Below are 26,800 nucleotides of genomic sequence, written 5' to 3'. Positions count from 1 at the left end.
GTGCCTGTGCATATGCAAGGTGCAAAACAAAATGTTCCTTGTGTTCCCATTGTGCAAGGTGCGAAACGAAAATTGTCCGTGTTCCCATTGGTTTCTGCAAAACAAATTTTCCCATTTGCATTTTGTCTTACATTGCATCTGTGCTAAACATCCCAAAATCCTTTTTCCCATTGTGGCTTGATAAAAAACCCAAAGCCCTGCGTGTTATTTTTAGGTGTAGAAAAACGAATTTCCCATTTCTTTCAATTCTTTCCCATTGCAGCTGTGCTAAATCATTCAAAACCGGTTTTCCCATTGTGCTCTGCAAAACAAATGTTCCCATTATCCTTCTGTCTCCCGGGTATTTGTTCAGGTTATGTGCAAAGCAGGTTGGAGGCCTTACGACAATGAACTTGCAAAAAAATCCAAAGTGCTTTATTGTGCGCCACATTCTTGACCATGTAATAAACCACGACAAATAGGTCATCAAAACCTTAATAAAAGTCAAAAGCTATGGTTATTGGCAAGAAAAGAAAACCATGCTTTAGGAAGGAGGGCGAACCAATAGAGGCTGTAGACTGTTTTTCGTACCTTGGGGTATCCATATCATCACATTTATCCTGGAAAATACATGAGGAGTCTGCAACTATGAAAGTGGCAGTGTCAGAGAAAGCCGTCATCAAGCTTGCGCGTCAATACAGGGAAGTTTGGAGGAACAGTCTCCTATGGAGCAGAGCGATCGGGTTTAGATAGAAATGCAGAAAGAGCTGGCATATGGGAACAGCATTTCTGGGAACACCTTTTAACTCTAACCCAGGGTTTCCTGAATACGGCTCATCCGTGCAGATGACCTATTTAGGTCAAGATATATCACTCTTCTGTTATGGAACAGTCTCCTAGATAACCCAAATGCATCAATGTCTTTTCTCTAAGGGGACTTTACAAGGGACATCCCTAAGTCATCAGTGGGGTACATACACAGAGCTGGGAGTAGAGAATCAGTAAGGTTGGGGGCTGCTGATCCCAGGGCCTATAGGGCTTATATGCTATACTATTGTGTGTTGATGATGATACTCTGTATGTAAGCATTTATACATTAGCATCTTTTTAGACTATTGTATTTAAGATTGATGTATATTTTTTATTTGAGTGTCTTTTTTGTATATCTATGTTATTGTATCTCTGTCACGAAAGGCCTAATCAGCCAAACGTGTCGATCAGTTGTAATGATGGATTTTTTTTTGTTGTTAGACTGTTTTATGGAAAATTAAGACTAAGCTCTGGTGGAATAGGTATCGACAAACAGAGGCAAAAGTAACCCACATGTTGGTAACATTCCCAGATATTTAGAAATATTGTAAAAAGACATTTTTTATGCAGCTAAAAGAAGTCAGACGACCAGATTTTTGTTGCTTTGCTTCAGGTCATTTTGCTCAGTCTTGACGGTGGACGAGAAGATCACAGAAAGACGACCCAGCAACTTCAATATCTCTGGTAGCCAATAAGTTGGTTGATTCTGGCCTTGTCAACGATATTTGCAATGGCTCCTTTAACAGAGATATGTCCCACCCAACAAATAACTTTGTAAAGAAGCAATATTTCAAACCAGGACCATTTTTAAAATTCAAAAATATTTATATAGTTTGGTTCAGACCTGCATGCTCCTAATGGATATTCACATGTTGGAACCAGTCACCAGGGCTCTTCAACCTTTGGCTCTCCAGATGTTTTGGACTACAATTCCCATGATCTCTTGCATTGTTGAGGCTGGATAGGGATGATGGGATTTGTAGTAGAAAACATCCGGATAACCAAAGGTTGTAGACCCCACTATTGGCTTCTGTTTCTCAGCATGCTTTATGAACTGCAAGATTAAACCACTGTGCACCAAGAACAAGAACGCAACTAACACTGCTACCTGATTTCTGTAAATCAAGAACTATTTATTGTCTAATTTGAAGACTAGAGGGGTGAAAGAGATTCAACCTAGTTGCAATTCGTATTTCATACTTACAACAGAAACCAAATGGGGGCGTAACTTCTGCTGTATCCTGCTTGTGAAATGGACACATGGATGGACAGAATAATTGAAGAAATGTATGTTGCAGAACCCATGATTTATGCTGAGTAGTATTTTGGGCCTTCAGCATGCACTAGCTTACATCACAGAAGGCAAGAAATCAAGAAGTACACATCAGGGTAATAGATTAATTAGAGCATCCAAGAAAATGGGATAGAGGTTTCTTAAATAGACATATGTTACGATATCATGGCATCCTGTTGCTTGAGGCCGATGCCATTTCTCTTAATCTCTAGAACCTGCTGGAAAATATCCTGCTTCCAGGTGCTAGTGACATTGATGTTTCGGTATCTGCTTTATTTTTTGCAATAAATAATAGTGCTCTGTGCATGCTATAATTATTTGAGTACTAAGTGGTTCCCTAGGGGTGGCTATGGGAGTGAAGGGGCTTGAACATCATGGATTCAGTGGTGAAACATCAATGGGCGGGACTCCCCTGCAAAATGTGGTGAGTGGGCCCTAACATAATCTAAGGCCTCCATAACAGTGGACTAGAGGAAAATAAATGTAAAAATAAATAAATAAATAATAGTGGGGAACCCTCTGCATGGACAGCAGGGTGATTTTGATTTTTAGAATTTCTAACGCGCACCTACCAGACTGAACTGCATTCGGGCGCAGGTGTTTACTAAGATTTGTATCAATCAATGTGATCAAAATATTCACAATGTTCACAATGTAGCGGCTGGCATATAGAATTTCTTGGATTTACTTAAAGAGGAAAGTTTTTAGTGCCTTTCTGAAGCTTTCCAGCGATGAGCATGCACGGATGGCAAGTGGTAGTGACTGTTATGCCTTTGCATGGCCTTTGAGAATGAAGACCACAACTCCAAATGGTTGCAGTTCGAAATAGAAGAACTAATCATAAAAGCTGAGCTTCAATACGCGGCCAGAGACCCACAAATCCTGGCCAGTAGCCTGTGAAACTATGCGCAAATTAATTTACTGGCATTCAACAGTACGATTGAGCACACTCTTGGTTAACGATAATTCAATTCCCATTTTTTGGTTAAGATGCAAATTATTTACCATTCGCACCCGGGAAAGGCCGGTCAGCCAATCGGGTGGCTGGAAATATGGGTGCTATTCTGAGTGGCACCATCTTGATTGCGGGGAGGCATCCCCACTTACCTGCTGGACCGGAGCTTTGTGCTTCGGTCCCGGCTCTCCTCTCACCTGTGGCCACCATGGACATGGAAAAGGCACTACGTACCTTTTTTTATGGTGGCAGCATTCTTATTTTTACAGAGGCCATCTCCTATAAAAAAAAATATTAAAAAAAGATTTGCACCCTGGCCACGAATAGCTATCACCTCCTATGCCAGGGGGCGTACATGGCTGGTAAGAGCCCACTGCCCTCGCTTTTGCTCGGGGCTGCCTAGGCTAGGGCTGGCGTGTCGTTACCGGCCATGTGCTCCTTACCCACCCCCCCACACCCCCCCACGCATGGGTGATTGCTATAAGATTCAAAACTGGGTTCTCACAACTGCGAAGCCACCAACTTAGCCCCAAGACCACACGAATCTGTCAAACCGTGTAGCAAAATATCTCATATTGTCATTGACATTCCGCTGTGCAGGACATGTGCTACAGTCAAAGACATAAAAGGGACGCACCTTTTCCACTTAGCCAGGAATATTTTAGGACAGTCTCTTCTCTTAGGAAATGCTCATTTGTCCTGTGCACTTCATCGAGTTGGGATTGGGAAAGACATGAAAAGTGAATTATGAACATTTCTTTCAATTTCAGTTCAATTCATGGAATGCCATTTCCCAGTGCACTCGTCGGTTCCCCCGCTTATTTTTTTAGGACTCGAAGCCTTCCTATGAATATATTGATCTTTCTATGTATGAGAAGGCGGCTATTTGAGGGGTGCCGCATCCCCCTGCATGGCTTGGCCAGGACACAGTATTCATGTAAAAAATATCCGTAATAAAATGGATCGTTACTAAATCTATGTTATTTCACAACTGCAGTACCTAAATTCAAGCCTGGAAGTGCCCGGAACGCACAATGCGGGTGAAAAGCTAGGCAGGCACGCGGAGATGTCTGTCATGTTGGCCGTGGCCCCAGTCGTCGAATCACCACCTCAAAAACGGCTGCCGCCTGCAGACGCTCGTCACCTGAAATCCCCATCTTGTCCTGGGTCACGTACCCGCAGCCTCTCTATTACTAATATCGTTAAGATCCTTTTACTGGCGTCTGAATAATAAGCATCGGCGGGGACGCGGTGATTAATGGAGGCTTGATGGATGAAACCCCCTGTCACCATTTAATACCGGTAACAATACATTCATTAACTAGGATTAGTTTCAGACATAAGCTTTCTATACCCATGGCTATTACTCACTCAGTTCATTAACAGGACAGCATTAGTTCTGGTACCTTTCAGCTGGAACGCGCGCCGCATAGCAATAATTCCAACACTATAACTTTCCTGAAATTTGAAGACTGTTTATTTAAAGAATCATATAAAATAAAAATGCCTTAAAATGCCTTAAAAAATATTTCTGCATTCCCCGCCCCCCCTCCCCCCCACTATCCTGAAAACAGGCCCCTGCTAATTCGGTGTTGCAAAGAGTATTAATAGGGCGTAAATCCCTCAGGCAGGTCCCCTGAGTACCTGCACAAGTCCTTGAAGCGTGTCTTCATTAAAACAAATCGCTTGCAGCAATGTTCCGAGAGATTTACACCTCTAGGTCACTGGCTCTAATCCGGTCCTTATCAGAATCAGTATGCACGGTTTCCTCACCACATACTAATTAAGCTGCTTTGTATCCAGCAGTGGATTCTGAATTAACCCAGGTTTAAGACCCCTGATGACTTTTAAACCGAAGCACTTTTTACATTTCAAATCTCACCCATCAAGTAGTTCTGCCAGAAGACTTTACCATCTGTTTTGCATTTTGGTCAAAATGTTCTTAGATAAATAGTCCGTGGCAGAAATAGCCAGACCTAGGGTGGAGTTAGGTTGCAGTGGAAATTACATCACACAACCAATACTCCCTCAATGGCAACAAAGAAAGTGACCATACGTAATCTTTGACCCGCAATTAGAAATTATTGTGTTTTCTAAGGGCCTCTATGTTCTGCCTGAATTGTCATAAGGAATCATTGTAGGCTCCGCCCACTCCCACACTTCCGTTGTTAAAATAATCTTTATTTACAACTTTGAGGCTGCAATACGTTAATATATAAGGCGTGATGGCAAGCACACAACCAGTTATTAAAATGTAGCAAAAACTGAGGGGCACTTTATTTTAATAGATCAGTATTCTGCCTATTCATATCAAAGGGAGCAAAGAAGTCCAAGAGGTTGCCATCAGCAACGCATGGGAAGCGATTGTTGTCCCTAAACGCCCAATATGACACCCAAGAGCCAGCGAGGCACAGGCTAGGTGAGTACCGCAGGGAGCCGTAGGAGGGGCTTACATTTAAAAGAAAGTATAGGATTACTTTCCTGTCCCTCTTCCTCCTCCCAGAACTTTTATTATTATTATTATTATTATTATTATTATTATTATTATTATTATTATTACTATGATGGTATTTTTTGCGGGTTGTATACTAATTGACCTTTTTACAATTGACCTTTTTACAATTGACCTTGGGAGAATTGACCTTGGGAGAATTGATCTAATTAAGAAGGTCAATTAGGACATATATGCGGGGCAAACCCCCGCAACCTCCACCCAATCCAAAAACCCCTGCAACTCCCACCCAATCTCTTTATATTATTTATAATCCAAAACCAACACAATACATATATAAAATAACTAAAATAATATAAAAGTTAATTGTGCAGAAGGTCAATTAGGACCAATTTAATTAGGTCAATTGTGCAAAAGGTCAATTGTAAAAGGTCAATTTGGGTAGAACCTTTATTGTGCGGAGACCTAGCTTCATGAAGCAACAGAGCACTTTATAAATCATAGGGTGAAATTAACAGTGAGGGAAGCAAAGATAAAAGGGAGAAGGGAGCTAACAACAGGAGGAAGGGCAGGCAAATAGGCAGCAAGGGATCAACAAGCAACTAGGGTAGAAAAAAGGGTGGAGCAGATCACCCAGTCTCAGGTTAGGTGGCAGTGTGTGTGTGTGTGGACGTCGGTGTTAAGGAGGAGCCATTCCTTGAAGAAGATGGCATTGAGATCCTTCCTGAAATGTAGAAGCGAAGGCATGTATTCTGGTTCTTTCCCTCCTGCATTGGTGTAATTCAAGTCTACACATGTCCTTACTTCTGGTGTATCGTAGGCCTTCAGAGATGCTGAGATTTCAGCAAAGTAGCTTTGGGAGTGGAGAGCCACGACCTTGTAAACAATACAGCAGGATTTGTAGGTGATACGTGCTGGCTGCTGTATCCAATGCAGTAAGAGGAGGGTCAGAGCGATTTGGTCAAATTTGCAGAGTCCTTTGATGAGTCATGCTGCAGTATGTAGAACACATCTCAGAGGAGCAAGGGTGGTCACTGGAAGGCCTTCCAGAATAGCATTGCCAAAATCCAGGTGGGAAAGGACCAAGGCTTGGGCAGCAGATAGGAAGTTGTTTGCTAGGATAAAGGGGTTAGTTTTCTACAGGAGATATAGTTGGTACCAAGCCATTTGTATCTTCTTTGCTATGTGCTGCTTGAAAGAGAGGACTCTTTTGATGTAGAACCCAAAGGACTCAGTGCAGGTGGTCAGTTGGTGTGCGAAGCACTCTAGGCATATAGTGGAAAGCCAGGTCTGGATGGCAGGGTGTTTGGTGTTGTTGGTCAGCAATAGGAATTCGGTCAAGGAGTGGTTGAACTTCAAGTAAGCACCGCACATTCAGGAGTTGGTCCATGTTCGGCAGGCCTTGAACCTGTGGATGTCTTTGATGCAGGGGATCGTGAGGTAGAACTCTGTGCCAACTGCATATTGATGGATGTGGATGTTATGTGGAACCAGGAGGGTTCAGGGTGACTGCATGTAAATGATTAAGATCAAGGGGGAAAGGATGGATCCTTGCAGGACTCAACAAGTGATGGGTATAGTTGATGATCTGGAGGAATCCATTTGGACAAAATGGTGCGGTTAGCAAGGTATGATTTGAACCAGCTGAGGATGAGCTGGCTGATCTCCATGTGGCAACATAGAATGTTGGTGAGTGTCTGGTGGTCTACTGTGTTGAATGCCACTGAGAGGTCAAGGAGAACCAGCAGACAAGAATGACCATCATCGAAAGATGTTAAGCACATTGTTAATTGCCTCAATTGTAGTAATTTCCATGTTGCATCTGGCTCTGAAGCCAGATTGGCAGAACTGCAGGAGGTTGTTCTTGTCAATGTGTTGGAGGAGTTGCTTAGCTACTCCTTCTCCAGGATATAACCTAGAAATGGAAGATGGGGAATGGGGTGGGAGTTGATTAGGTCATTAGGTTCCAGCCTTCATATCTTGAGAAGTGGGAGGATTTGTTTAGTCATCAGGGTCAAGGGGAATCTCCCTTGAGTGAAGGAGCTGTTGGTGATTGCCAAGTAAGGGCAGAGTGTCTCAGCCAGAAGGGTCTTGAGTCAAGAATTAAATTTTAATACAATGTAGTCTTGAGGGATGTGAGGGTGGAAGTCAGGTCTTCAATAGTAGGTGTCTTGAAAGTTGTCCAGGTTGGGGAGGTTTTACCTGATTGGATGGGTGGTGTGCTGTGAGTTATGGCATTGGTGCTGGTGGATCATACTCATTTTATTGATGAAGAAAGAGTTGATGGTGGTGGATTTTTCATTGGAGTGCAGTACGGGTGAGTTGGGTAGGTGACAGATGCAATGATTGATATCTTTGAAGAGGCTTTTGCTTTCATTGTTGGTCTTGACTATGGTGTTCTGGTAGTATGCCTTGGCAGTAGGGATCAGTTGTCTGTGTGTAACACAGAGTTCCTTGAGCAGGGTGAGGTCAGATCTGCTGCAAGGTTATTGTCAAGTCTTTTCTTGTTTTCTGATTGGTCTTTTTCTGAGGTGGAATTCTTGAGTGTAACAGGGTGTGGAAGGTTTAGGTTTGAGTGTGTTGTTTCACAGGGCAAGGCGGTTGATGTTTGCAAAGGTGGTGTTGAGTTCTTGGAGAAGCAAGGTGCAGTCCTGCTTCATCTGAGGTAGACCTGCCCATGTGAGGTGAAACTTGATGAGGACTTCTGTGAGAGCTTCCACTGGGAACTTCTTAAATTATATGAAAGCTTGTTTTCTGAGTTTCAGAATGGTGTGCTTGGCTGGGGTGGTGTGACTGATGTCAAAGGGGCTTGCCAAATGGTCCCAGCAGTCAGACGGGATTGGAGGGCTGTGATCAAGGGTGGGCAGGGAGGTGCTGATGATTACCTTTTTCTGTCTGTTGGGTCGAGGCCAGTCTGTTTCTCTTCCTCCTTTTCTGTCCTCTGTTCACTCTTTGTTCTGCAGTGTCCCCCTGGGCTCCACCTTGTCTCCGATGTTATTTAACATTTACATCTGTTCACTGAGTGCCCTCATCCGCTCCCACGGCTTTAGGTGCTATTCTTATGCAGACAACACACAAATCCTGGTCTGCTTTAGTTCTTGATGGGACGGTGTGTCGTCTCGCTTGCTTGAGTGTCTCTTGGCTGTGCGGGAGTGGATGAGCACCAGCTGGCTCAAGTTGAATGATGACAAGACGGAGGTCCTTGTGGTGGGATCCTCTGCCACCCCCGAATCATGGTCCTCTTCCTTTTGGCCTGCTTCTTTGGGCGCTCTTCCTATTCCAGTTAGAGTAGTGAAGAACCTGGGGGTTTATCTGTCTTCATCACTGTCTATGGTGGCACAGGTTAGTGCTGTATGCCAGTCTGGTCACTTTTTGTTGCAAGTTCTTTGCAGAGTTTTGCCTTTTCTTCCGGCTCGACTGCGCCCTCCGGTGGTGGCTGTATTAGTCTCAAGAAGGATAGACTACTGAAGTGCCCTTTTTTTGGCTCAGCCGGCTGGTCTGATTTGAAGCATTCAACTTCTCCAAAATTTAGCTGCCCGCGTTGCGACTGGTACCCCTTATGGTGCCCATATCAGTCCGGTATTGTGTCACCTGCACTGGCTCCCAGTGCAGCAATGGATTACTTTTAAATCGCTATGCATTGTTCACCATGTAGTCTCTCAAGTGGGCCAACATTTGTCAAGGATAAGTTCCTGCATTATGTCCCTAACCGGGGCCTTCATTCTAGTAGTGAGCGATTGGTGGTGGTTCCAAAGTTCTGTTTCCAGAGAGTGGGTGGCAGAGCCTTCTCTGTGGTCGCAGGTAGGCTGTGGAATAGTCTCCCTCTCAACCTTAATTCCCCAGAGAACCATTTAGTCTTCCGACGTCTTCTTAAGACTACACTCTTCTGCTGAGCGTATCTTCCTGTACTTTTCTCTGTGATTCTGCTATGTACTACTTCGCGCCATGGTGCCTTCGGGTGGACGTGTGCATAATAAATATCTATAACATAACATAGCATAACATGTGCTGTGTGAGGTTCAGAGGGAAATCTCTGCCGAAGTAGGTGTTGGGCTTGGGCATTCTGTAGATGAGGTAGAACTTGACTCTGTCCACTTAGGAGAGTCTGTTGTAGAGTACTTATTCTGTAAGGCCTCAGTCTCCCTGAAAGAAGCCCACTCATATCTTTTCTTTACTTATGGCTCCACCCCCATGTTGGTGGGATCATAAACCTCTCCTCTTCCCATCATCCACTCTTTGTTTTATTTCCTGCCTTACGGCAGGGGTCCTGGTGTGCTGATGGACTTCACTCTGTCACATGAAACCATCTTGCTGCGGGTATTTGAGGGGCATTGTTTTATTGGCCCTCACATTCCTCCTGCACTAGGGCATAGGAGCTGGCACCATGCAGCAGACTCTCCTGGGCACCCTACAGAGCATGGCGGTTAAGTTGATGGCCAAGGAGTAATGCGGATGGACTAAGACGCACCAAGATAAGGTTGAACATGATGGAGTGGGGCATGATAATGCCCCAGGTAAGTGCCGACAAGGCTTCAGAATACAGAACGGAGGTAAGGAGTAGTGGGGGATAATTGTGTGTAATGATGTTTTATGCATATTCTCCAGCCGTATCTTCTGGAATAGGATCAGTGTCAGCAGAACCTGCAAATGTAATATCAGCAGCCATGATGGGTGAGGATGAGGAACCAGTGACTAGGCACATGTGTGGGTGGGGCACTGTTTATTAATAGTGATACTGGAGAAACAGTCTGAATACATTGTGTTGTTCTGGCTTGCAGTGCAGATTGCAGAAACTAGGACAATGAGTGGAAGGAAAGCTTCTCACAAGCTAAACAGCATCTTCTCCTCAAAAGAAGAGAAAGAAAGACTACAAAAAAGGGATGTTCCCTAGCGAGAAGGAGGTGATAGAGTTAAAAAAAAGCTTTACGAGAAGAATATAAAAGAGAGAATACAGGAAAATAGCAAGCTTCTTCATCTTCATCCACTAGTTCATCTGATTCTTCCTCTTCATCATCAATGTCAACCTTGGAAGATAGGGATGAGTGAGGAAAACACCTTGATAAAGAGGCAGCAGCAAATATTACAACCCAGATTGCTTATTTCCTGCGATTCCTGGAAGTGATGGCCATTGTATCTGGAGACCAGAGGAAGCGACTTCCCAAAAGCAGTTTAAGAAAACGGTCAAGTTGTGAGTACCTATTCTACCTTGAAAAAAGGCAGGAAAATGTTAAAGATGGGAGGATCCAGGTAGCATCAGTTGCCCCAGATTCTTGGTTAAGCTGCATCCTCTGAAAGGGGAAGACAAATCATTACCTCACTCCCTAAAGACAAATGACATTCTGCCTAGCCCAGCAGGCAGTTTCTTCATGGCACCTCAAGAGGCTACTGTTAAGGATGTGGTAGATAAAAAGCCAGATTGTGCTATGAAGAAAGCCTGGGCTAGGGCTCATGTCTACCTCAGGGCCTATTCATATGCCTTCTACATGGCAGAAACTGCACTTGGAGGTTCGGAAAAACTTTCCAAGGCTATAGAAGAAGGATTCGATTCTGCACCCAATATTGAGAACTTACAGGCACAAGTTACGGCATTTGCCTTAACCATGGGGGAAGAAGTAGCAAGAAGGCAGCATTTACATTAATGAAATTGGCACACAGATTCACACAAGAAAACTACAGCAATGAGAATCCCTTTTGGTGAATCTTTGGAAGACCGGGTGCACAAAGTATTGAAAGCTGGAAAATATTGAGGAGAAAGCCAGAGGAGCACCAAAGAAGCAATGCAGCTCCCACCCTAAATTGAAGCCTAGTGTTGGCCAGCTATTTAGATCAAAAACAGAGGTTGTAACAAACAGCAGAATAACCTTTTCCTCCAGGGAGCAACCAGAATTCTTGATGCCAGGTCTGTGGGGTAAGACTCCTCTGATTCATCAAAGACAGGTTGCTAATATCAAATGCTTGAGTCAACAGCATCATAAAAAGGGGTTACAGAATTCTCAGAGAAACTGACTCCATCCTGTAAAGTGGTATTGTCCAATTTGACCTAATGCCAATTTGACCTATTCCCTTTGACCACATCTTTTTTTATCTAATTTGGTAGGTCAAATGGTGCACCTTAATTAAAGAATAGTTGTGGGGTGGGGTAAGGAAATAGGTAGAGGTGGGAGATGTTGGGGGTGGGTGTGGGGTAAGTCTCCCCACGCGTTAGGGGAGTTGCAGGGGTCTCTCTCCTCAGTAGGTCAAAAATAATCAGGTCAACAAAATTAGGTCAAATGTGCAGTAGGTCAAGTTTTTTAGGTCAAACAACCCATATCCTGTAAAGACACCCCCCGCCCCCAGTCCTAAGATCAAGATGAAACGTTGGCCATTGATTGAAGGAATTCAAGATCTATGTTAACAAAATAACATCTAAAGGGTTCTCGAGGAGGTGAAGGGTCTTGGGTTCTACTCTATATTCTTTCTGGTCCCAGAATCCAGTGACAGATTTTGTCTGATGCTGGATGTAAAGAAGCAATTAGTCCTATGACCAAGGAGCATGATGTACTGGCATCACCTGAGTTGCAGGATACACACATTTTTGGATACTGATCCATGCGCCCGCCAGCAGTATCTGAGGTTTGCAGTAGCCGGATGGCACTTTCAATTCATAGTCCAGACCTTCATCTTCAAGTCATCACCTTGAGTATTCATGAAGGTGATGAGACCATGAGGAGATGATATTCATCTTCCAGTACTTGGACGATTACCTTCTTCGAGTACCCTCAAGTCACTGATTACTGGAACATCTCAAGATGACATGCAGGACCCTGGATAGCCTAGTTCTCTTGATCAATTGGGACAAATCACACCTCATGCCTTCTCCCGATATCAAATTCATCAGAACCAGAGTTTGGAAATTCTCAAGGGTGAATGCTGCTCCTAGAGCACTGGGCCAATAGACATTGGACTCTGTTGATAACTTTCCTATGGAAAAACAAGATATCAGCAAGGATAATCCTGCAGGTACAGAGGCGCCGGGCCTCCAGTATGGTGTCCTGTGCAAGGATGCTTGTTAGGTTTCTGGTGGATAACCTCCTCGTGTTTTGGAGACTCAGAACTTCGAGGCTATGATTCCCATAGCACAGGAGCTAAGGGGCAGGCCACAGTGGTTGTTGTGCAGAGAAAATATGGTGAAGGTACTTCCTCTCTGCTGGGCTGATGAGACCATGATAATTAAAGATGCATGCAGTCTGGGCTGGGGTGCGATTCTGGGAGTGAGAGGGCTACAGGTACAAGGCACAAGGTTAAGACACGACTTGGCCAGGTCCTCCAGTTGGAGGTAACTGTTGGCCATTCACATAACTGTCTTGGCTTTTTCAGGGAACATCCCAGGGAAGGCTGTGCTAAGAAGAGCAGACTGTACCACAACAATTGGATATGTCAAACGGCAGAGGGGGTCCCACTCAAGGCACCTAAATATAGTGGTGGAGAAATAGGAGATTGAGCAGAGCACAATTTACTGGCTCTAAAGGCCAGTAACATCAAGGGGATAGAAAATGGCATGGCCAATCACCTGCACAGAGGGTTTGCAACCAATTCTTGGAACTTGAATCCGCTCTTGTTCCAGTTAGTATGTTGGAGGTTGGGACATCCAATGGTGAATTTGTTTTCGTCACCCGTCACTTCCAAAGTGCCCAGGTGTTTCTTCAGATTCCTGCCACAGTAAGTATGGGGGGCGAATGTGATGACATTGTAATGACAAAAGGGCCCGCTGTATGCATTTTCCCATATCCCTTCTCCCAGGGTATTGATAAAAATCAGTACTGGACATCCAACATAATTCTGCTCGATATTGCTGCTGGATACCAGTGTCTTCATAACCACTTTTAAACATTATTAGCAACAGGAGCTCCCTGGTGCATCTCTAGGGGGCCTGGAAACTGAATAACAAGGGTGACCAGAGCAGGGTCTGACTCCCCAGTTAGCAACTGTTGTTCAGAAGGCCAGAAGGCCCTCGATCCAGTGGTCATATGACAGACATTGGAGAAGAAAAAATCAGATTGGTACAAAGATCATGACACTCCTTCTTGCTTGTTTCCACTGATCATCAAATTTTTGCAACAGGGCTGTGTGTTAGGAGTGGCAACCCTGTCCTTAAGAGTACGTGGGTAGGCATCTGAGCCTTCATGGAACCTTGATGTCTGAGGTGGCCGGTGAGGGGTTGGTCAATAAGATGCTCTGGAGCTTCTCTCAGTCCTGTCCTCCCCCATCCCAGCAAGTATTCCAGTGTGGGATTTGCCTTTAGTCAAAATAATCCCTTTAGCCCCCATCCCCTTTGAGCCATTGAATAAGATTACCCTAAAAAGTCTTACTTTGAAGGTAGTGTTCTTAGTGGTAATGACATCAGCTCCCACTTTTTGAGAATTTGAAGCTCTATATGCAGGCCCCCCTTTCTCCAGGTTAGACGAGTGCTCCCATGCAAAGATGCATCCGAAATATTTTCCCAAGTTATTTTCAATATTTCATCAGTCTCCGGGAGTGGTCCTTCTGGTCGCTTTTTCAGAATCCTACCTCTCAAGGGAAGCAAGTATGGCATATCTTGGAGGTAAAAGGAGCAGCCCTGACATATCTAGACTGAACCGCAAATTTCAAAAACTCTAACAGCCCTTTCAGTGCCTTCGGTGGAGTATGGATCAGATCGAGGTAGGAAAGCATCAGTGGCATGAGTCAGAGGATGCATTTGATGGACAAACACAGAGGCCCGTGTGATGACCAGGCAACTAATATCAACAGCCGTTCAAAGACATTTCACTGGGGGCATGCCCACATCCTGGGCAGAAGTACAGGGGGTCCTAATGCAGCACATTGTTGTGCAACTACATGGTCATAGCACCACAGCTTTTGGCACAGGGGTGTTGCAGGCAGGACACGAGTTGTGATCCTTTGGTGTATTGTGAACAAAGAAGGTCATGAGCTATTTTGTCCGCATACATTGGTCCGAGTCGTTATTTGTCCCAACCTTGTGCTGAGCCTGGGCATTCCTCACTTGGTACTGGGATCATGAAGAGGGATGTGGAGGTAATGTAGGAATTATTTATCAGTAATCTCTATTTCTCCATTTGATGCTATTCCTGGTCACAACTTCTAACCCACCACTCCCCCCTGGGGACTAAAGGTATGTGTCCATAACATGCTGATATATGTAGATAATGCATGACCGGAGAGAAAGGATTTGAGAGAAAAATGGGGTGGAGCCCTAACGGGCGTACACATTTACAAAAGTTTCAGTCATGGAGGCTGCAGCTTCACAAAGTATCTAGTTGATGAAGAAGAGCAGGGCTATTTGTAATGAAGAGTACCAGTAAGAAATCCCCACATCACCCATTTGACATGTAATGAAAGTATACAGATTGACAGTTTTGCCCAGTTCGGTGTTATTGTAATATTGGTAATTTGTGTTTTCTAAATCCTACAGCATTGTATCATGTTGCATGTAAAGCAGATTCCAATGTCCTAAAGAAATGATGTTGGGGGCGTGGCTTGTCAGCTGACTAAGATTGTCACACTTCTCTCACGCTCCAGAGATATGGTAGATGAACCTACTGACCAAACTCTCCAAATCGGGGTTATCCGTGAGAGAAAACTCTGAGTTGTGGCGCTGTATATCCCTGCAGCGGTGGGCCTGTGGAGATTTTTAAATTGCCTGGTGGAGAATGGAGGACTACTGACATGAAACACTTCCCCCCCATCAGTCCTCCTCACACAGCTTGCATTTGGTAACTCTAGCTAGCTCTGAGGAGACTCAGACTGTGCCACTGGCCAACGTCCTGCTGCACACTTTGTGGTGTGAGCCCAGCTGGTGTGGGCATCTGAAGATCCTAGACTCATTCCACTGCCTCACCGATGCTCCGAGGTCTGACATGTATGCTCTGGTGACGGGCAGCATGTGCTGTTTTAGTCACTTAACTCTTACGGGCACAAGAGCGAGCAGATGACTGTAGTGTCCTTGTGACTTTCCCTGGCCTCAGAGGGGCTAATCAAGGCTCATGGGGAGGCAGCACTGGGAGGCATCTTGGATTGGAGGCTCACTTCTCCATGGCCCGGAAAGCATCTCAGCAGTTGAGAAATAGGTGGCCATCTGGACTCTGGGAAGCATTGTACATTGCCCATTTGGGGCTCTTGTGCTGAAGCCAGGATCGAAAATACCATGTTTCTAATGGGCATTAGTGCTCAATCTTTCACACTTGCATAAACGCTACCCTGTGGATCCCTAACCAGCGTGAACTGTTGTAGAACACCGGAGGAGGCCGCCAGCATGAACTACTTTACAACAATAATGGCTTTTATCCTTCGATCTAGAGAACACAGTGTGTTAGAGCTTCTCACCATGCCTGTTCTCTGGGTGGCGTGTCCAGAAATGTAGGCTCCAGCCCCAGCACACCCTCTAACATACCTGCAGAGGTTAAGAGGCATTTTTAAGCTGTGTGCAAGGAATTGCCATTTGGAAAGGGTGCAGAAGCCTGGTTTTTTGATTTTATTAAAAATAAAAGGATGGGGTAAATCTATCTTAGAAAGTGTGATCTGATGAGCTTAATAGACCCACCTTTCATTAAGCTCCATGCCAGAAGCATAGTGCACATCTGTGCCCTGCTGTATCCGTATCCTGATCTGCAGCGCCTGCTCTCCAGTGGCACAGAGCAGGTTCAGAGATCACAGGTGCACTGTTTGATATCTGTGAAGTCACCGCAATGCAGAGGACGCATTTAAATATGCACCCCTGTCGCAAAACCATAATACGTATGATGTACTAAAAACATTGTGGCAGTATAATTTGAAAATATCAGCCATACCTAGGTTTTGGTATGGTGGCTGGTAGTTTACATGATTATTAAAAGTCACATCTCTATGTGTTTATAAGTTTATATATCATGTTATGTTACGTTAACAAACCTTGTAAAGCCACGGTCACCCAAGGGTATCTTGGTGCTGGGAAGACAAAGCCGCATGCTGGAACCGGGCACCCTAAAAGAGGAGGGTCTTCAGGGATGTCCTGAATTGCAGATGGTTACAGAGATGTCTTAGTGGGGATGGTAGGTCATTCCACAGTTGAGCCGCTGCCATAGAGAAACCCTGAGTGCCTACTCTGCAGCGGAAAGAGGGCACCCATAACATGCCAGCAGACCTGGAGTGAAGCATCCGATTAGGTAGATAATGGACACATTTGTCAAATAGATATTCAGCCCCATGTTCATGGAGGGCATGATGAGCAAGACACAATGATTTAAATTTAATGCGCTTGTCTACGTGTAGCCAGTGTAGAGCACGCAGAACTGGGGTGATATGAGCTCCATAGGGAGATCTGGTGGCAACTCGAGCAGCCTGATTTTGTAGGTGATTGAGCCGTTGGACAGTACCCTTAGGCTGGGTGAGATAAAGCATGGTACAGTATTCCACGTGATTAAGAACCAGAGCGGCTACGAATGGTAGCATAGGTTTAGGAGGTATAAGGAGGAGCACTTTCCACAAGATCTTCAGGTGGAAGTGTCTCACTTTACACACAGCTGAGACCTGGTGCTCCAAAGAGAGAGTAGAGGACATCACAACCCGCAGGTTCTTAATCGTTGTGACTGAAACAGGAAGGGGACCCAGAACAGACGGCCAGAAAGAGGACACCCAAAGTAAGGGATCGGGGAGCACCCACCATCAGAATCTCCTTCTTGTCACCATTAGGTTACAGCCAGTTGTGGTTCATCCACTCTCCCACGGCAGACAGACACTGACAAAGGCATGACACCATCTCAGCCTGCTCTATGATGTTGAAGTATCGTTAACACGGAGGCGTGATAGGGTAAGTTATATGTATTTATTGTATTTTATATACAAGTTATGGAGATCAGGAGATATATACTATCAGGCTCCACCGGCTGACGACTTCTACCGTTGACTATTCAAACCTCCTCCGTCACTCACACTCGAAGCGTCCTCCGCACTATGATGTGCCTCAATGGATTACTTCTCGTGCTTGCCTGGTCACGAGCTCTGCTGTCCTTAGTTGAATTGCTAATACTAGCTTAATATATGACAACATAACAAGACTGTCTCTTTACAAATTGTATTGGGCTCATTGTCCACACACAAAGTCTTTCAATCTGCAGGGATGATGAATGACTCTCCCTCTTCTTGATTTGCGTGAGATATCTGTTCTTGGTTTTGGCAAGGAAATCATTGATGAATCTTTCTCCTGTGTTACATCTTTCTGACACCTCTCAACATCACTAGTACTATTCGCATTCATACCTTCACTTGACTTCCTTCGTCTACCATTCATCGGTGCATTCTCTACAGGAGTATCCCACACACACACTCTCTTCATATTCCAAACTCTTCCATCTTCAACCCTCACCGCATGTTTAAAAACTTCAATGACTCCAACTGGCTTGGACCATTTACATGGACCATTTCTCAATACAGGCGGAAGTTTGATTCTCACCCGTCCTCCAACCACCAACGTTGGACTCCCTTTTTTTTTAGCGCTAACAGACACATCATGATTTCTTTTGTTTCTTAACGGCATGGTTCTGATGTTCTGACATGCATCTCCGAAATCCTTCCTTATCACAGTTATTCTTTTTAACCAAGATGGTGTTAACTTAGTGTTAGCCTTCCTACCTCTACTCATTTCAAACGGCGACAGACCAGTCGTACAGTGTGTTGTGAAACGATGTGCATTAATCTTTTGCTTAATAGCTTCCTCCCATTTTACACCGTTTGCCCAAGCCCACCTCACAGCATCTTTAAGCACCCTGTTAAAACGCTCAACTACCCCATTAGTCTGTGGGTGATATATGGCACTTTTTATATGTACAATGGAATTTTCCACACAAAATTTCTCCATTTCTCTTGAACGGAATTGAACTCCATTGTCTGTTAGTATGCTTTTGGGTAAACCTTCCCTTCCACATACTTCTTTTAAGAAATCAACCACTATTTTTGCAGTCATGCATGGTTTAATCATGACTTCAACCCATCTAGTCAAAAGATCAATAATCACTATACAATACTGTTGTTTTCCCTCACTGTAAATCGGACCTATTATGTCCATACCCAAATCTTCCCATATGTTACCTGGAAGATCAGTAATTACCATGGGGTATTTCTCACTCACACATCCTCTATCACTCTCTTTGCAAAGGATACAGTCACGTATGACTCTCTCAGCCTGTAGATCATATCCTGGCCACCAGAATTCATCTCGTATTCTTCTCTTCGTCTTTACAATTCCTTGGTGACCTTCATGGCCTAACTCAATGATCTTCTGACGTAGGCTCACAGGTGGGACAATTCTGTCACTCCTCATAATTCTGTTATTTTCCACTTTCAATTCATTCGCAACTTTCCAGAATTCCAATAGTCCATTTTCTTCATATTTGGTCTTGGCCAATGCATCACCACTTATAATGATGTGTTTCAACTTGTTAAATGTATCATCCAACTCTTCTGCCTTGTTCCATTCCTTTTCCGATATAGACAGTTCTTCAACATTTAACACAACCTCAGACTCCATATCTTCAACATCATCTACTTCCAAGACATTAGTGAGTCTTGATAAACAATCGGCAGCACGATTTTTTATGCCTGGTACATATTTCACAGTACTATTGTACTCTTGCAGAAGTATGACCCATCTTTTCATACGATTTGAGACATTATCCAAACTCTTACTCATTATGACATGAACTAATGGCTTGTGATCTGTGCGAAACTCCACTTCTGTTCCCCATATGAAATTTCGAAATTTCTCTGCCGCCCATTTAATGGCCAACATCTCCTTTTCAATGGCTGCATATGTTTTTTCAGCTCCCTTCAGCAATCTGGATGCAAAGGCTATCAATCTCTCTTTACCATCACTTCCTTGAGTGATAACTGCACCAAGACCTACATTGCTGGCATCTGTCGTGATAACAGTTTTCTCACCACTCTTGAAATTTCGCAATGACGGCGCTTTATTTAGTTCGTGTTTTATCCACTTAAATTCTTCTTCACATTCTGTATCCCACGCAAATGTCTTCTTTTTTTAATAATTCACGCAGAGGAACAGTATGTGTAGCAAAATCACGCATGAATTTTGAATAGTATTCAGCCATGCCGATGAATGTACGTACTTCCTCTTTAGATTCGGGCCTTGGCATATTTTCTATTGCTTCTACCAGTTGTCTCTTGGGTCTTACTCCCTCTGCCGATATAGTATGTCCTAAGTATTCAATTTCATCACAATTTATCTTGCATTTTTCCCTACTAAGGGTCATTCCAGCTTCGTACAATTTCTTGAATACTTGTCGTATTTTCTCGTCATGTGTTTCCTGGTCAGTGGCATGTATCAAAATATCATCTTGGAAGCATATAACACCACGATCTCCTTCAAACAATTTATGCATGACTTTCTGGAAAACAGATGCAGCTGATATCAGCCCAAACGGTAGTCTCTTGTACTGATATAGACCATCTGGCGTAATAAATGCTGTCATGCATCTGGATTCTTTGTTTAGATTCACCTGATGGTATGCTGAAGTCAAATCAAGGGTGGAGAAATGCTTCGATGGACCAATGGTGGAAACTATTTCATGAATGTTTGGAAGTGGGTGTCTGTCGGGAATCACACATTTATTCAGCTCACGCATGTCAACACATATTCTCAATTTCCCAGATTTCTTCCTTAAGACAACCAACGGGGTACCCATTCGCTGGCGTCAATACTTTCTATGACTCCTTGGTCAACCAAATCATTTAGTTCCTTCTTGACTTCTTCTCTCATAGAAAGGGGAATATTCCGTAATTTCTGCGCCACTGGAATACATCCTGGTTTCATTCTGATTTTATGAGAATAACCACGTAAGCACCCAATTTCATTCTTGAATACATTCTTCATTATTTCTTCCATTTTCTCACGTGTTAAACATTTTCTTGTTTCATCATTTTCAATATTCATCACTGACTCATCAGCATTGGCATCCAATCTCACTCTGAGTTTGCTCTGATGAGTCCAGCTTAATAAAGGAATACTTCCAGATTTCGTAATGTAAACTTTCCCATTCGCCTTTCTGTTTTTAAATTTGAGTGAAGCCCAAAACCATCCAATGATATCTATTTTAATGCCACCATAGGCTCTGGGTCGAATGTCAGATTCATGCAAATATTCATGTTTCTTCCTGTCCCACATCTCTTGTGGTATTAATGTATATTTGGCACCAGAATCAACCATCATGTGCATATTCACTCCATCAACACACACTATGGCTTTAGGACTTTCTATTTCCTCTTCTTGTTCTTCATCAGATATGGCAAAAACACATTCATCATCATCGATATTACTGTCATTGTCACTACCAATCCAATTCATGGACGTATTTGACGTATTTGATGCTTTGCAACATCTGGCATAGTGGCCCTTACCCTTGCATTTGCCACATATAATTTTCAAAGCAGGGCATTCAGGATAATCAGCCCAATGGTCAGTACTGTCACACCTAAAGCATCTTCCCTCATTTCTTCTTCTTGGGTTGCCTCCTTGTCTGCGTGGACTTCTTCTTTTCTCATTAGCTCTGGTTGCCCATCTGCTCTTTCTATTTTCATTCCACAATGAATTGCGAGTTCTTCCCGATTTGTCTCTGTTGCTAGTTGCATCCATCACTTGGGTTATTGATCCAGTGCCTTTATTTGTGTTGGTAGTGTTATTACACTTTGGAGCTTCCTGTTTAATTTCCACAGACTGCATCCTGTTTTCTAGTTCCTGAACACATTTTTCCGTATGTTCAACTTCTTTGGCTATTCTCAGAACCGTGTCGAGGGGCGGGTCATCTTCAGCCCACAATTTTTCCCTCACTTTGCCGCTTCTGCACTCTAACATGAACTGGTCACGTAGTCTCTCATCCAATTGTGCATTGAATTTACAGGTTCTGGCTAATTTCCTTAAATTAGTTATGTATTGTTCAACACTTTCGCCTTCTTCTTGAATTTTCTTCCCGAATTTGTATCGTTCTAGTATAGTGCTTAATTTCTTTTCATAATGTTTACTCATTTTCTTCACAGAACATTCATAGTCGTTTAAATCTGCACTTTCTTCCGGCAATAGTTCTGGTAGGTCTTCAAATTTTTCTTGTCCAGCCGGTCCTAGGCAGTGTAACAGAAGAGATTTTCTTTTCTCTATACTACAATTAGGACCACACACTACTCCTGCATAGTGTTCAAAAGCCTTAATCCATCTCTTCCACGGTATTGAAGGTTCCCCTACATCCGTCAAAAAGAACATGGGAGGTGGAACACCACTGAAAGCCATTTTGAATGTTTTATTAAAACTTGGTTTAATTAGTAGTCCGCACAATATTGGTAGTGTACTTCTGTGTTAACTTAAAATCCAGTTGTCATTCACTATTCAATGTTAGCGTTTCTCATTACAATGTATTTCCCACCGCTTAAAAAATCACAAACCTCCTCCGTCACTCACACTCGAAGCGTCCTCCGCACTATGACGTGCCTCAATGGATTACTTCTCGTGCTTGCCTGGTCACGAGCTCTGCTGTCCTTAGTTGAATTGCTAATACTACAGATGTATACAATATATTGACATAAATAACATTAAAATTCATTTCAAAATGAAGCCTGTATAACAAGTGCAAAAGGTAACTTAAAATTACTAAATTTGTAAAGGTAATAAAATACAATTCACTAAAGTGCTTGCGTCATTTCTTATTGGAGTTTAATCCTCCAGTAGATCTTTTAATAAAAAGTACTGTAGAAATCAGAAGTTTAATGAATGTACAGACGCTGAAATGCAAGATAGATCAAGTCATCGTATAGGCTAGCTATAAGTAGTGATAGAATGCAGGAGAAGCCACCACTGTATAGAAACTGGACATTGGTATCATGAAAAGGTAAGTGAAAGAATCATTGAGAAAGAATGAAAAGCTGTGTCACAGTAGAATAGCAGGCTAGTGGGGCTACATGGAGAGCCTGTCTGGCCTGAAGTCAAGAACTGAGAAGTCGAGGTCAGCTATCTACTCTGAAGAAGAAGAACAAGAGTGCAGAGGATGAATCCTCTCACGTTAATGTGCAAGAAAGAACACAAAGGATGCCATGTTTTAATTCATTTAAAGCATTTAAAGGATGCAGAATGAACCGAATTGTGGTCTCTTGTCACGCGAATCAAGGATGGAAATAGGGTTTGGACTTGGAGTTTCAGATACGATAGCGAGTGCCCTCACTACTGTGCAAGGACCCAAATACTCTGCAAGGCCAAAGTACAAAGAGAATTTCATGGCAGAAGACATGGGTAATGAGAGATGCTGGGCTAATTGGGTGTTAGGGCAGTCTCATGTCCTATCTACTTGCACCTGGGTCTTGGCTTATGTGCTGCTAATTGAACGGAATGTTCCAGACATGGCACAAGTGTGCCAACCAATTGTATCAGTCCGAATCATGAAGGACCTTATATCTTGAGAAACCAATGAAACACTCTGTAACTGATTTGTCTTAAAATGACATAGGCGAAGAGGTAGGAATACGTTTTCCACCTGATAATGGACAGCCAATAACAAACCTAGCTCCTATCTGTCCCTTAACAAATCCCAACCCAACTCCTATATGTCCCTTAACAAATCCCAACCCAGGTTTTTCGTTAAACATTCCTAAATTCAACCTGAAAACAGGAGGGGTAGCAAGCTTCCCTGTGCTAGCTAAGAAATGCTGGAACTCACTCCCCACGGACATTAGAGCGGAGTCATCGTTTTGGTCATTCAGAGCCAAGATGAAGGCCCTGCTCAGGACATACCAATCCCGCACAGGTACCACTTCGACAGCTAGACTCACACAGTTTGTATCTGCCTTCTCTAACTCCTTCATTTTGTAACATCTGTGTTATCCATAGACGCAGACCACTCTGTAACCTGGTCCTTCTTGAAACATTTGTGCTACCTATTGACTCGGACCACCCTGTAACCCGGTCCCACATGCTATTCATTGGGGGTTATTCCGAGCATGGAGGTAAGGTACAAACCATGCCGGTAATGATTTACCGGCATGGTTTTCCGCTCCATGCCATTCCGACCCCTCAGACCGTAAATTACGGCACCGTAAACTGCAATGCCGTAATTTACGTTCTTGGGTCGCGCGCCCGCCCCACCATGCCGAAATTAACGGCATGGCGTAAACCGGAGCTGATCTCAAGTAAGGAGCACACGTAAATTACGGCCTCCCCAAGGCCGTAAAATACCTAACCGGCATGGAGTACATACAGGCATCTCAGAGAAGGAGTAAAGAACCCTGAGCAGTGGGACCCAGAGCCACAGGTGCACACATGCAACACAGACGGAGGCCAGGAGTCTGCCACAGCAGAAAAGGAACACACCCACACACCACCCCCCTCCCACACCAAGATGACCCCAATCGAACAAGCAAGGCCACAACCACACAAACCCCTGCAACAACACCACATCCCCCCACTGAGGAGACACAGGGGTAGAAGGAGGGGGGAGACAGGCCCTGCATGCAGCACCAGTGCAGCCTCCGTTACCACCTCAGCAGCCCCCATGCACACGCAGCATGTCCGGCCGCTCTAGGAGAAGTCCTACCAGATAGATACCCCTGACCACCTAGACTGTGACACCATCACCACCATATTGCGCCACAGACACAAGAAAAGCGAGCACTATACAAATGTACAGTGCCAACCCGGCACAAGTGATGGTGTTGCCTGTGCCCCACACCCATGCCAAAGGCATCCACCAGCACACAGTGGCATGTCACAACCGTCCATTATGCGGCCACATATACATAAAAGTGCCGTTACACCTCCCCAATCACACAAGGGTCCACCAATCCCCAACATGGACCACCCATGAGATACACAACAGTAAAGCTGGACCTAATGGTAATGGAGGCATGCCAAATGCCAATGGTGCCCCTGACAGCACCCACAGGTCGTATGTGGACCAGCCTGGCATGCACGTTGCGGACAGCAACTGCAAACAATGCCACTCCCCCTACATGCAGATGGAATCCAATGCTACCAAGAACCGCACACATGGGTGGGCCCGGCAACAAACAACTACAAATGACTCAAAGGGCCAGCTGATCACCACGCTACCGCGCCACATGGCCCAACCTGCAGGATGACCTGTCTGGCTGGCTGTTGAGTCGTCTGACTGTGTCATGCAAGTGCACTAGTGCCACGGGGTGGGTGCCTGCATGAACCAACTGCTTTGAAACGATGAAGCCATTGTACGGTGTTCACCCCGACAACAAACCTGCCACAGAACCAGTGCAACAGCACATATGAACAGATTCCCACTTTGTCAGAATAAGGCACCCACATCACACTACATCTCCACCAACTGACAAGGGCTAAGCACACTACACCAGCACCACTCATTGGCGGACACCACAACCGTAAGCGCCTATCGGAGGACACACTGCACATGCACAATGTGGCATCCCCCAGCCTGGCACCACATTGGAGACCGATCCCTGGCAGTGGAATTCACAGAGGGCAGCAGGGGTACGATATCACGTCACCGGCATGGCACCCCCATAGGAGTGTTGGGAATCACCATAGAATGGATCAGAGCAGGATGATGACCATGATCCACAGACTACAGCCATCACACCCAAATAAGAATGTACACAGTGCACAGCACCACAATGATCCAACATCAGGACAGCAGCATGCAACAAAGAAACATGTACCCCAAGATGTCCACACCATCGTTCATGAACCATCATGTAGACACAACACCCCACTGCATTACAATGCATCGGACACATATTTGTGTCCCTGATCGTCGCCAATACATCCATGGACATGTCCAGATGGCCATCATTGAAACCCTGCCATGACAGCCAAGTACTGTTCTCCACCATGACAGTCCACACACCCACCTCATTTGGCGACACATGCAGCTGTTGTTGGCTGTCCCATGACAGCAAGCCACATGACCCCTGTCATGAACCCCCTGAACAGGCCCATGGGGCAACCAGACTATGGCCATACCCGTGCAAGCGTGTAGATGAAGCAGTCACCAGGCTTGCGTGATGCACATATGTGCCGGCGAACCAGGACTGGTGGCTGACCCCTCCACTGATATCTGGTGTCGAATGGGCCCATGCCATATGTGCAGATGGACAAAAAGTGCATCCCTACGTGAGCGGCTATCACCCCTGACATGGTACTGCTACAACCACAGGACGATGCAGTGAAGGCGGAGGGTGTAGTGCCAACAAAGGTTCATTGAGGCTGTGCACTTGAGGGACATGTAATGCTCTGTACTTACAGTGGACAAGGTCTCCAGGACACAAGTCAGTAGAGGGTGTCATGACATGGGCACACAGGGCAACGGACTCGTGCATACTTGTACACCATGCACTGGCAGTAGTCAATGAACAAATGTGCAATGATGAATGTCCACAACGGTTGAAGTTTGCAACACCAATTGTGTATTGTGATAAATAAAACAAAATAGTGCTTACATCAGCAACTGCCCATGCCCCCTCCCCCCACCCCCCAACTCCAGAACACAACATCACCCTCCTACCCCCTCCCCCCAACTCCAGAACACACCAGCACCCCCTCCCCCCAACTCCAGAACACAACATCACCCCTCTACCCCCTCCCCCCAACTCCAGAACACACCATCACCCCCTCCCCCCTCTCCCCAACTCCAGAACACACCATCAACCCCCTCCCACCTCCCCCCAACTCCAGAGCAGTCGTTGCATGTAGGATGTGGGGCCCACATGTGGCAGGAATGCCTAATGTATCTTGCCCCCCTTGTCTGGGGGAGGCAAATCCCGTTGACGCAAGGAACGCCAAGTGCCTCTCTCTGGGCTGCATTGCGTGGCCTCACTGGTCGCAGACGTGTCCTCCTGCTGTGGCTCGGTATTTTGATGCCCTGCCTCAAGGGCATTTGCTATGCGATTGAGGACATGGCATAGCCGGGTCGTGCTGTCCGTCATAGAGTCGCACAATCTGGTGGTGCAGTCAGTGAGTGACTGCCGCATTTGGTTAAGTTCTTCATGCAGTTCTGCGCTGGCCTGGCGATTGTCCTCAATGTAGTTCTCAATTAGATCAGTCAACTGGTGCACTCGGTGCTGGTCAAGTGAAGGGAGACCATCTGAGGATCCACTTGCACCAGCATGCTCTGCAGGGGGTGGTATGGGTGGACTGGGAGGAACGGTGTCATACCCCTGCGGGTCAAGTTCCAGTCTGTGCACAGGTGACGGTGCATCCCCGGAGTCACTGCATGACGCCAGGGCCACGAGGCATGGCTCTGGCCTGTGCATACTG

This window comes from Ambystoma mexicanum, chromosome 11 (assembly GCF_040938575.1).
Source record: "Ambystoma mexicanum isolate Mex_15411 chromosome 11, UKY_AmexF1_1, whole genome shotgun sequence".
Classification (NCBI taxonomy): Eukaryota; Metazoa; Chordata; class Amphibia; order Caudata; family Ambystomatidae; genus Ambystoma; species Ambystoma mexicanum.
Note: the sequence above shows the minus strand (reverse complement) of the source record.